This window comes from Capricornis sumatraensis, chromosome 11 (genome assembly GCF_032405125.1).
Source record: "Capricornis sumatraensis isolate serow.1 chromosome 11, serow.2, whole genome shotgun sequence".
In the NCBI taxonomy this organism is placed as follows: Eukaryota; Metazoa; Chordata; class Mammalia; order Artiodactyla; family Bovidae; genus Capricornis; species Capricornis sumatraensis.
The window spans coordinates 88,930,519-88,943,197 of NC_091079.1; the positions used below are offsets into that span (position 1 = coordinate 88,930,519).

The window sequence follows — 12,679 nt, forward strand, 5'->3', positions numbered from 1 at the left end:
GCTGCAGGTTTATAAAGTCAGGGCAACTCTCTAGTCAGCTACCAGTAGAAATCAGAGTTCTCACTGCACTTTCAGAAGCCATTTGGTGAGAAATATGTCCAAATGGTGTCCGCTGAGATGCCTAATGACTTATTTCAAGCTTTCTCACTGACGTTTGCTGTATTGTAGCTTTTAAAATAGAAACTTAAATGAGAATTTGAACTTAGCTTTCTGTGGCTTCCTTTGTTGGTTTGCTTATTAACGACACCAATTTTAGTTTCCTAGCAGCCTTTGCAATACCACGAGATTAGGGTGATTAAGCCTTCTAGGCTTGTGGTCAGTTCAGTTCAGTTCAGTCTCTCAGTCGTGTCCGACTCTTTGCGACCCCATGAATCACAGCACGCCAGGCCTCCCTGTCCATCACCAACACCTGGAGTTTACTCAAACTCATGTCCATCGAGTCGGTGATGCCATCCAGCCATCTCATCCTCTGTCGTCCCCTTCTCCTGGCCCCAATCCCTCCCAGCATCAGAGTCTTTTCTGATGAGTCAATTCTTCTCATGAGGTGGAGTTTCAGCTTTAGAATCAGTCCTTCCAAAGAACATCCAGGACTGATCTCCTTTAGAATGGACTGGTTGGATCTCCTTGCAGTCCAAGGGACTCTCAAGAGTCTTCTCCAACACCAGGCTTGTGGTAGATGAGGCTAATTGCTGTTGGTTCCTGGTCTGAGTGAGGTTGGGAGGCAAATGGCAAAACACCCAGTAATGGAGAGGATGTTCAGTTATTGGGGGAAGGGGCTTCCCAGGTGGCTCACCGGTAAAGAATCCACCTGCCAAGCAGGAGATGGTGATTGGATCCCTGGGTCAGGAAGATCCCCTGGAGAAGGAAGTGGCAACCCATTCTGTATTCTTGCCTGGAAACGCCCATGGACAGAGGAGCCTAGCCTGCTGCAGTCCAGGGGGCTGCAAAAGAATCGGACATGACTGAGCGACTAAACAATGAACAACATGTAAAAAGCCCAGGAAGTCAGGGATAATTGATTGACCGCTGGGGCAAAGTGCACCTGGCCTCGTGTCTAATTCTTTGAACAATATTGGCTGCTGGGCTGGGCTGGTTTGAGCTGAACTCCAGTAAAGCTAACCACTTCCTCATTAGCTCTGAGACAGGGTGACCTTCCTCCAGACCAGCTGAGAGAGAGACTGGATCCAAGTTGGCCAGGTGATGCTCTCACTCCACGCTGAGAAAGGTCAGGGGGATGTCTAAGAGGATACCAGCTGGGGAGGAGATCTGGGTGGAATGTGCTCTAGGGGGTAAAGTAGTTGGTGTTATCTGGGAATGGAAATGACACCAGGGCAGGTTTCGCGGCCGGGGCAGGATTCCCAGGGAAGGAGCTCTCAGAAAACGTGGGGCGAACGGACAGCTGGTGGGAATGTTGTTGGGGTGGGAGTGTGGATGTTTGGGCTGTGGTTCTGTGAGCTGATGCGTCTAAGCTGCCTCTGATTCTGGTGCCTGGTGGATAAGTAGAGCCGCATAGGAGAGGCACCCTGAGGGTTATTAAAGGCTCTCAGCCCTGAGTAGCTATGAAGTGCTCTGATATATATATATACATATATATATATATATATATATTTTTTTTTAATTCACACCTGGACTCAAGCCTTGGTGAGTCGATTTTTATCTTCTTTTTTTTTCTTGGTTTCTTTATTTGCAAAGTAATAAAAATAATGACCTCACAGCGTTGTTGTGAGGATGTTATGCTGAGACCAGTTAGGAAAGTGCCTGACAAAGGGCAGGCCTTGGATCAGTGAGTCTCAAGCTCAGCTGAGCCTTTGGTACCAAGGAAAACATAGAAATGGCTGTTGTCAGATCATCAAACACCAACCCAATTAGAATCACTTTGCTTCTGTGCAGCCAAGGTTAAGAAGCTCAGTACTAAAAATTAATTGTTTTCGGAAAGCTCAGAGGATAGAAAAGAGTGGTGGTTTTTGGTTAACTTTTAGTCAAGTCCTGTGTTGTTAACTGTGGTTAGTTTTCTTTTGTATAAAGTGGTAACTTGGAGAAGGTACAGCCACCTCTGTCTTGTACATCAATCTGATTGATATAGCGCTGGTTCTAGGCAATCCCCTTTGCTTCTCATGCTTAGGAGCGGAACTGGGAAGATACGGGAGTTAAATAGTCTCTTTGGAGCCTTGCCTCTGGGACTCACCGGACAAGACCACAGGGTTTGAAATAGGGGCACAGTGTGAGTGGGATTCCAACAGTTTAATCAAAGACGGTCTGTGGGGCCTCCCCCATGCTTTGTGAGGGGACCTGGCATTACCTGAGCCCTCATTGGTGACCCCCAAGAATCCTTCCCCAGTGGCTTCCCTCTGTCCTCCTCCTTCAGGCTTCTCCTGAAGAACAGCAAAGTGGATCTCAGGTGTGGGATTTCATTCCTGGGTTTTCTCCTGTAGCAACTGGGGAATTTCAGGCTTAAGATGACAGAGCTTTTCCAGAAATTCTCCTGCATAATTACTGTGTGCGTATGTGACCCTAGGCTTAATATTACCCTGAGCCGGAAGACCACAGAAAGAAAAAAATTTCTGGTTTTTTTCCGAGTTACTAGATTTGGTCATGTCGAAAGAAAATAGACTTCCCTTTTCGGGGGCCAGTGAATTCAAAGAGTTTCTCTAGTGCTGAACTGACTGACCCGAAGCTCTAGGAGAGAGACGGAAAGGCCTGTGGTCACCTGGGCCTCTTTTCCTTCCTTCTTTGCTCAGGGCAGAGAACTTTCAAGAATGGAAATGTTCTTATATACACTTTTAAAAGTAAAACATAGAAGATGAGATCAAATAATAAGTAAAATAAGCAAAACAAATATATTTAGGTGAGACTAACATGATTAAAACCCCTCAAATCATCTGTGATGCTAGAACACAATGAATTTGTTTTGAAGTTCCTGGTTTGAGGTAACTGGAAATGTTTAAGCCTGTGTCTTGTATTTCATATCAGGGTGAGTTTGGCTGCAGGAATTACTTGTTCCTTTTTTTGGTAACAGCTTTACTGAGATAAAAATGAATGTACATAAAAGTTACCAATTTAAAGTACAGAACTCAATAGTTGTTTTTAGTATATTTACAGAATCGTGCAACCGTCACTGCAATGAATTTTAGAACATTTTCATCACTAGGAAAAGAAACCCCATATCCTTTAACATAAACTTCTAACCCCATCGACCCACTCCCTGACCTCAGGCAACCATGAATCTACTTTCTAGCTCTATGAACTTGCCTGTCCTGGGCATTTCACATGAACGGAATCATTCAGTGTTTGGCCTTTTTTGTCTGGCTACTTTTACTTCATCTATGTTGTAGCATATGTCAGTTCTCCGTTTCTTTTTGTGGCTAAAGAATACCCTATTACCTGGATACCCCACATTTTGTTTATCCGTTTGTTGGTTGAGTGGACATTTGGTTGTTTTTACTTTTAGTTATTATGCATAATGCTGCCGTGACCATTCATGCACCGATTTTTATGTGAACGTATGTCATTTTTTTCTTAGATACATACCTAAGAATGACATTGCTAGGTCAGATGGTTTAAGTTTTTGAGGAAATTTCCAGATTTTTTTTTCCAAAGTGACTTTATCATTTACATTCCCAGTGAGTATACAAAGATTCTGATTTCTCTATATCTTCTCCAATACTTGCTGTCATGTGTCCTTTTTGTTATAATTATCTTAATAGGTATGAAGTAGTATCTGATTGTGGTTTTGATTTACATCATGCTGATGCCTAATGATGTTGACCGTCTTTTCATGGATTTGTTAGCTATTTGAATACCTTCTTTAATAATATCTGTTCTTCTCCTTTGTCCATTTCTGATGGATTTTAATCTAGTTATTTTTGAATTCTAAGAGTGTTTTTTTAATGTGTTCTAGCTACAGTTCCCTTCTCAGATATGTGGTTTACTCTCATCCTGTGGGTGGCCTTTCCACTATAAAAAATTTTTTTTTTTACTTTATTTGGCTGCACTGGGTCTATGTTGCAGCACATGGAATCTGATCATAGTTGCAGCATGCAAACTCTCAGTGGTGGCATGTGGGACCTGACTCCCTGACCAGGGGTTGAACTCGGGCCCCCTGCCCTGGGAGTGGGAGTCTTAGTCACTGGACCACCAGAGATGCCCCTCACTTTTAATAGTGTTCTTTGAAGCACAAATTCTTAATTTTGATGAAGTCCAATTTGTTTTTCTATTGTTGTTTGTGCTTTTGCTGTTATATCTAAGAAACCATTGCCAAATCCAAAGACATCCAGATTTACCACTGTTTTCTTCTAAGAGTTTTATAGAGTCCCTAATTTCAGGTCTTTAATCCACTCTGAGTTCATTTTTCTGGATGGTATGATATAGGAGTTTGATGTCATTCCTTTGCATATGGGTATGCAATTATTTCATCACCATGTGTTGAAAACACTATTTTTCTCCAGGAAATACTTCTTAAGGACAACATTTTCAGAGGCAATCCCAATGTTTTGTTTTCCCATGAGAAACCCATAAGTAGAGAAAGCAATCCAGAGTTTACTGAGCCCTCGTGTCCAAGTCATGGAGTCCTTCCTAGGCAAGGTTGGTGATTCCCAGGCATATTCACTGCCAGCCTCCTATTTGTACCCATGACAGGAATTACCAATCAATCACAGCACCCTGGCTAAGGCTTGGTGACTACCAAGGCTAACATGAAGGGGTAGTGTTCCAAGAGGCTGAGTTTGGGAGAGAGTGAAGTGGTGAGATTAATTTTGGATATGTTGAGTTTGTAGTGCATTTGGGACATATAAAGGGAGCTGTGGCAATAATTGGTTGGTGTAAAAAGACTGAAACCCAGGCCAGGGGAGGATCTATACTGAGAGACCTGAGACTTTGCTGTACAGATGGGAACAGATCCAACCTCCTAGAGTGAGTGACAAGGTGAGATAACCCGGCATTGACCCAGGGAGTCTGGTGAGGCTACAAATGGGACTGCCAGAGACTGGCTCGAGAAGTAGAAAAGAAATCAGAGCAGAGTATTCGCAAATAAACCAAGGATAAAGGGCAGTTCAGGGAAGGCTACTGATTGTGTCACATGTTGTGAGAGATCTGGTAAAGTGCAGCGTTTCTGATTATCAAACGGGGTTGTTATCACCTTTGCGAGTGCAGCTTCCAGGGGATGCTGGAGGTGGAAACAAGATGCAATAGTCTGAGCATTGAACTGGATGTGAGCCGAGACCAATGCTGGTGAAATCTGGTAAGAGAGACAGATCAGACTCAGAAAAGCAACAAGATTATTGCAACTTCTTGGAATTAAGAAAAAAATTTGAGGTCAAATGAAATGTTCAATAGACTGTGAAAAAAATGTCTGAGGCAAGATAAGCATCTTTGTGTTTGCCAGATTCAGTCTGCATGGATGACATCAACTCAACTGCAGTGTTGTCTGAGACAGGTCCTGCAGAAATGGTGGGGGAAAATTAATATCAAGGACAGACCTTGTTAAAGAATATTTACTTTCAGATAGAGCACAGAATCACTAAGCTGTATTTCTCAGAGAAGGGTCCATGTGATTACTTGCATCAGGAATCCAGAAGGCTTTAAAAAAATATTGATCCCTGGGATGCATCTGTGACCTCCTGAGTCAGGATCTCATCATAGGAGGCCCAGTTTTAATAAACTGCCCATATTTAGAAAGCTCTAGAAAGCATTTGTCCAATCTATGTCTGATGTGGATACTTACTAACCATTCTAGTCATAGGGTTCTCCAGAAGTTTCCTGATAGGGGTAACTGGAGCCAGATTAAGGACCTATTGCCTATTAGGACCAATTGCCTGCTAGGCAATCGTCTGGAGCAACCCTCTATAGATGGAGTTAAAATATTCCTGAAACAGACAACTGCAAGCCGGATTCACTTCTCTCAAAATTGAAAACAAGGAAAAGACTTTTCATTAGCTTCAGACTGTCTTTTTTGAATACTTTTAGGATGAGCACAGGTCATAGCTAAGATTTTGAAACTTCATTATGTATGGTTCAGTGTTTTTTACTTGGCATTAGTGTTTTATTTTAATATCTAAGTCTTAAATCACTTAGTAATTCCTTAGAGTGTTCTGGTTTGGGAAATTGCCTGAAACAATAACATGAAAAACAATAAAAAGCCCAAACGCAAGGACAAGAATAAGGGCAGTGTAAGAGTGGGGGCTATGTTGCTTACATTTATCAGAAAGTGGACACGGCCTTGGCCAGTGAAAGGAATTAGAGAAAATTCTGCTTTGGTTTAAAACATTCACTAGCAGAAAATTAGTTTCATGTCATTCCACTAAATAAATGTGGAATAAAAGATGTAAAATATAGCCTTGAGAGGATCCAAAATCATTCACTTATCTGGGTTCCCATTAGCCTTGGTTGGGCCTGCATGCAATCCTGACTATTTGGAATTATTGAATTAAATAACTCAAAAGAGTTCAATTCTAAAAAGTATTTACTGAGAATTTCCTGGTGGGCTAGTGGTTGGGCCATTGCACTCCCACTGTTGAGGGCTCAGGTTCAGTGGTCTGGGAACTAAGATCCTCAAATTGCACGGCTTGGTCAAAAAATAAATAAATAAAATAATAAGAATTTATTCGGTGCTAATGGAAGACAGTTTCTGCCATCAGTAACATGAGTAAGACATGTTTTAAGTAATTAAAAGTATCATTATATATATGTATTATATAACTCCTATTAGATGAAGTTCTATGTTGATAGATGCATGATAAAATGTTCTTAAAATACATAATATGTAATGCAAATAAAGTCCAAGTTAAAGTGCAAGTGAATGAAAAATGGAAAAACTTAGTATTCATAAATTTACTTTGAGCTTATCTAATAAAAATATTAGAAATGTAACATTCTTTGAAATTTAAGAATCACTTCAAATTTTCATCAAGCTTTTGTCTAGGAGGCTATCCAAACTTTATTCCTTGTTAACTAGCTAACTAGCACAGTCCATAGATCAAACACTGCTTATATATTTTCTATGGCTAATGTTGGAGGAATGGTTAAAACACTATTAATATTAAATGTTAATATGTTCCAATACTATGAAGCTGTTAGGCAGAAGTATTTATCCTAACTTTTCCAATTGTTCACTTGTTTCCATCATATAAACAATTTATATCTACTTTGCTGTGATAAAAATAATTAGTAATCTTTATCAATTAAAATTTCCTTATTATTACTGTCAGTGTTAAACTACTGAACTGGAAATGCCTCATTTTTACATAAGACTGGGTTCCTAAAATGCAAAGGTGTCTACCCTGAAACACAGGGCAGAATTTAATCTAGAATTATAAATCCAGATAATTTTAATCTAAAATTGTAAACCCAGATAATTTTATAACATAAATTTAAATTTAAGGCATGAATGGTGAACACACAGCTCTGAAAACTGTGCTAACCTATTATGGAGAGCACAGGAGACGCCTTTATAATACAGAGATGTGATTACCTGTTAATTTCTCTGATGGGTGGTTTTGGCCTTTTTAGAGTTTAATCAATCTAATTCTCTGACTTGAGAAACTAGAAACCCAGAACATAAAATATATAAAGGGAAGCCCACTTTAGGAACCGGGCTATCTCCCATCAGAAATGGGGTCACACAAATGGATTTCTTCCTAAATGGAACCCAAAGAAAAACAAACTGGCAAATTCAACAGCTGTGGTGGTGAATAGGTTAGGCTTTGAATCAGACAGACCAAGGCTGGAGTCCTGATTCTATAATTTTGATCATCGCTAAGAATCAGTGATTAAAAGTGGTACATATATACACATTCTTTTGAAGAAAAGCTTATAGATTTAAATGTACTTTTTGCATACATTATTAAAAAGTACTGCAAGTGTTTGAAGAAGAAGCAAACTCAGAGCAACACCTTGAGATTCTTGTCATTGATTCAGAAAGTAAAACATGCAAGTGAAAGTTCTTTGATCTTGTGGAGCAAGGTCATTTGATCTGGTTCACGGGAGGGCAGAGGTGTTAAGAATGTGAGAGTTGCTTAGCCTCACTGACCTCATTTTTCTAAATGTAGCTATGTTGTGAAACAAAAGAAGAAGGATCCTTGCTGGGCCTGCCGGTCTACCGAGCATGCTGACCGCTGGCCCACAACCAGGTGATTTCACTTCAGGGTCCCCAAGACAAGTGAGGCTTAGTCTTCTCAAGGGGATCGAGAAGGCAGAAGCCCGTCTAGACAGTGGCTATGCTCTTGTGCTTTGACTGTGCTGGATGCGTGCTAGAGACAGGTGGAGAACGCAGTGCAGCTCAGGAGAAGCCCAGAAATGAGTATCAGAATGACCATCATATCTGACACAAAAGCGACCTTGATTCACATCTTTTTTAGTGTAGGTTTCCAGAGTGACTGAGGGGTGGGAATGAGGAATCCATCAAAAAGAGCCCTTGACTTTAGAAATCTGGGCCATAGGCTTTTATTGATTAATTGGAAACTTCATTTTGAGTGGAAAAAGTGGTAACTTGTTCTTAGTAAGTCCATCCTCAGAGAGGTGAGAAAAAGGACTTGATTTGTGTTTTGGGGGAAGGCTACTGCTGGCTGCTTCATGCAGACTTTGAAGAGGACCCTTGGGCTTCAGAAGCGGGTGCTGTCAGATTGCACGTGGGGTTGACCGTCTGGATCATTTCCCCTGTCTCTTGTGCCTGGTTATCAGTGAACCGAGTCACTGCTCAGACATGACACCCTGTACTTGTCTGTGTTTAAGATGGAATCTATACAAATATCTGTCAATTATTCTTCTGTGCCAAGTGGTGGGAAAGAGGACTTCCTCTCTGGCTCACTGGGTAAAGAATCTACCTACGATGCAGGAGACACAGGAGATGCGAGTTCAACCCTTGAGTCAGGAAGGTCCCCTGGAGAAGGAGATGGCAACCCCCTCCAGTATTCTTGCCTGGAAAATCCCATGGACAGAGGAGCCTGGGGAGCTACAGTCCATGGAGTCTCCAAGAGTTGAATAGGACTGAGCGACTGAGTGCACAAGGGTTGGGAGAGCAAATTATGGAGGAAACTCAAAGATGTCAGGGAAATCACACTCCACAGACAGCTGAATACACAGAAAGTTTTTCCATGCTAACTTCCTCTTGTCTTCTATTTTATTTAACCTACATTCTGAAATTCAGAAACTTGTTCTGAGATGTGTTAGATGTGAATGAACTGCTTTTGGTATAAATGCATTTCTTTCCTGGATTACGATTCCATTTATGACATCTGATGAAAATCAATAAAACCAGTCGATGGTTAATGTTTGACTGAAGGGGAAGAGAGAGGCTGGGGAAGCAGAGCCGTGCACTGGGTGTGGCCTCTGGGGAAGATACTTCAGTCCCAGCAAGGGTCCCAGCAGCTGAATGGAAGAAAATAACCTTTAACCACCATTTTTGTTACTTACAGAAAGGTAAGCTTTGGTATGTCTTAACTACGCTGATAATGTATTTCTTTAAGGAGAGCAAAACAGATGGCGAAGGGGCTTACTTAAGTTGATGGATAAAAGCATTCCTTGAGGGGTGCTGGGTAGCATTTGCTGGGAGGGAAAGTTTATTCCTAGCATAATAAGTTATGCTTCTGGAGCATAATTTCTTTTGCAGGTTCTTTTGATTAGTCTATATCTTCTATAAATCCATTTCATGAAGTGGTTTGGGTTAAATCAAGCTTGGGAGTAGAATTAAAGGAAAGAATAATGCTTTGGATGTTTACATGTGGATTACACCCATTCTTTGCAATTAAAATATAAAAAAGTGCCCAGCCCTGAGAGTCCCTGGGACTCTCATACTCTAGAAATCAGGGCCAGAATCTCATTTTCACAATGTGTTATTTCTCAGAGGTGGTCTTTAAAAACTGTGCATTTTATTTACTTCTCAGAGAGCAAAATTCAGTTTAGGATTCATAGGACTGCCTGGGACAGAGCAGAGAAAGGGAAATGCATAGGAGGGAAAAAAGTCCTTTGTTAAAAGTAGTGGAATAGGAATTGAAAACAGAGAGACAGATCTGCCTTCCCAATTGGGAAAGCAAGGTTGGTGCGTGTATCGTCAGATTCTGGCCCTTCTTTCGGCCACATCGGTGGATGTAATATCAGCTAACGAGTGATTATTTTAAGATGTCAAGACATGTACAGCTTGTCAGTGTCTTCAAAGGTCCAGTCCCTGTCTCTGTCCCAGCTTTTCCTTCATTGTGAGTGACTTTGAAACAGATGTCCTCTGGGCTGGCAGACGGGCAATGCATTCTCCAACATTTTCTTGTCTTTCTGTTTCTTCAAAAACTCGGATAGCAAGAGCAGAATAATTTGAAAGAAGAAGAAAGCATATGTTTTGATGACAGGGAAGATGGATGGCATTCAGCCCTCACCAGGAAATGAAATGAGTCTTGCTGAGTGAAGGTTTATCATGGACTATAGAGTATGTAGTTTATGAGTCTTCAGGGTTGGGCAGATGGGTTAGGCCAGTTTCATCATTTACCAGCCAGGGGACACGGAGGAGATTGCTTAAGCTCCCTGTACCTTAAATTTCTCACCTAAAGAATGGAGATGCCTGCCTCACCAAGAAGTTGTGAGAATAAGTTAAAAATTAGATCAGCACGTCAAGAACTCAGTACACTGTTCGGCACCCAATAGACGTTTAATGAATGTTAATTAACTCTACTTTCCATGAGAAAAGATGTTGACTCTACCTTTCAAGTAGGTGATGCAGGTCAGACTGAGAAGTTGCTCTTTCAATCTCTAGGGAAAGAAACCAACAGTAATGTTGCAGTAATTGCATCTACCATTATGCACGGGGGAAACTAATGCTATGCCAAAGAAGTGGGGTCCCAAAATATGAGATAACGAGAAAACACTTCAGTTTTGCTTCTTTTTTAATGAAGCATTTTAAAGCACATCTGATGTTTCACATATATCTTTGGTGAGAAGGGGGTGTGGTATCCTTTGAGACTTGCTAAAATGTCCCCTGGGAAAAGTCATTGCTGTCGTTCACGATGAAGATTGCATTTCCAGTACCTCCTCCCTTCTTTTATAAAAGGCAAAATATACCCAACAACAACTCAACTTCCTGTTCTTTTGTCAAAGGAAAAGAGAGTGGGCTCCTCCTTTTCTTCCCGGTCAAGAGAGGTGACTCTGGTCAGGAGGAAAGCTGAGCACTGTTGTGCTCCTTTCTCTGAAGGCTGACAAGTGTCTTTATGGCTGTTAGTTTACACGGGCAGAGACATACAGGTTTATTTGTTGGCATAAAGTTGTATTCCGTCAGAAATCCCTGGTGTCGAATTTAGCAGGGGCTAGTTGTTCTGTGTTCTCCTCAGTGATTAAACAAGAAAAGAGGTCCTGAAGTTTGTTAGCGGAATATCAATCTACCTAGTTGTTACTTGTGAGAACAAACAAGAATGTTTATTTAGGTATAAGAAATGTTAAGTTAGCAAAAGCAGATACCCAATGGTTGAGGTTTAAACTCTTGTACACTCAAGATGAGCTTTTCACTTACGCATGTGTAACAGACCAAGCTGTCTATGGTTATTGTGTATGTGACACAAATAAAACCTAATTTGTCTTAATAGTCTGTAAGACCGACATTGAATTCTCTCATCCATGATATTCTGAATCAATGATTTCTTACTGCATTTTAATTATTTTAAAGCATAGGACTTGTGTTTCTGAGTGAGAGGCAGAGAAATCGGAAGGGTAGACTTGTGCCCTTAAGGAATGTTAAACTCAGAATGAGCACGTCTTCCTCACGCAGAGGGTTGCATGTTCGGTCTCTGCGATCAGACTGATGCTCCTTTTTCAACCTCGCTGAGCTGTTCTGCCCTGTAGGATGACAACAGGTCCTGTCTTATGGGAACGTTGTGAAACTAAATGAATTAAGTCATCCAAAGTACATAACTTAGTAAATGTTCACTAAATGCTAGCTTTTTTTTTCTTTTTAAAGGTTTCAATTATAAAAAACCAACTCATGAGTGAGTTTTCATAGTGGTATATCACCCTTTAAGAAGATAGAATTAAATTTATTTTCCCCTTACTCTCTTGCCCATCCCAGTTGTCAATTATGACTTAATTACAGAATCAGAAAGTTAGCCTGCTACACCTGACGAGGACTGCACATATTTGTTTTTAGAGCCCTTCCCTGAAGGTCACCTCATACGTGAGCTAGTACTGTAGCAAGTCTTTTGTTTTGTTTTAAATCTCAGTGTTTAAACCATACGTGAAAGCTAAAGTGTTAGTCACTCAGTCATGTCCAACTCTGCGACCCCATGGACTGTAGCCTGCCAGGCTCCTCTGTCCTTGGAATTCTCCAGGCAAGAATACTGGAATGGGTTGCCATTCCCTTCTTTCTGACCCAGGGACCGAACCTGGGTCTCCTGCAATGCAGGCAGATCCTTTACTGTCTGTCCACCAGGGAAGCCCTTAAATCATATGGGATGGGATCTAATTTAGATTTACCTCATATTGAATTTCTAAGGCCAGAATGTATTATCTTGACAAAGTATTCACCTGTGCACTTCTTAATACGCAAAGAAATGTATAAAGCATGAAGAAACACTTTGTCAAAAATCATTAAGCTGCTTTTTTGAGAAATATTGATTTCTACTCTCCTTTTGGTGGCTCAGTCAGTAAAGAATCAGCCTGCAATGCAGGAGACCGCCTGCAGCATAGCAGACCCAGGTTTGATCCCTGGGCTGGG

General features: G+C 41.1%; 1 protein-coding gene across 1 annotated transcript in view; it reads left to right on the plus strand.

The window, feature by feature from the left end:
• The first annotated feature begins 1,153 nt into the window (after positions 1–1,153).
• The window catches only part of CDH17 (cadherin 17), an 86,691-nt gene continuing 75,165 nt past the window's right edge, over positions 1,154–12,679 (plus strand). Inside the window, exon 1 of the mRNA XM_068983346.1 lies at positions 1,154–1,225. The gene's annotated coding sequence lies outside the window, so the exon portion shown is untranslated. The remainder of the gene's footprint in view (positions 1,226–12,679) is intronic.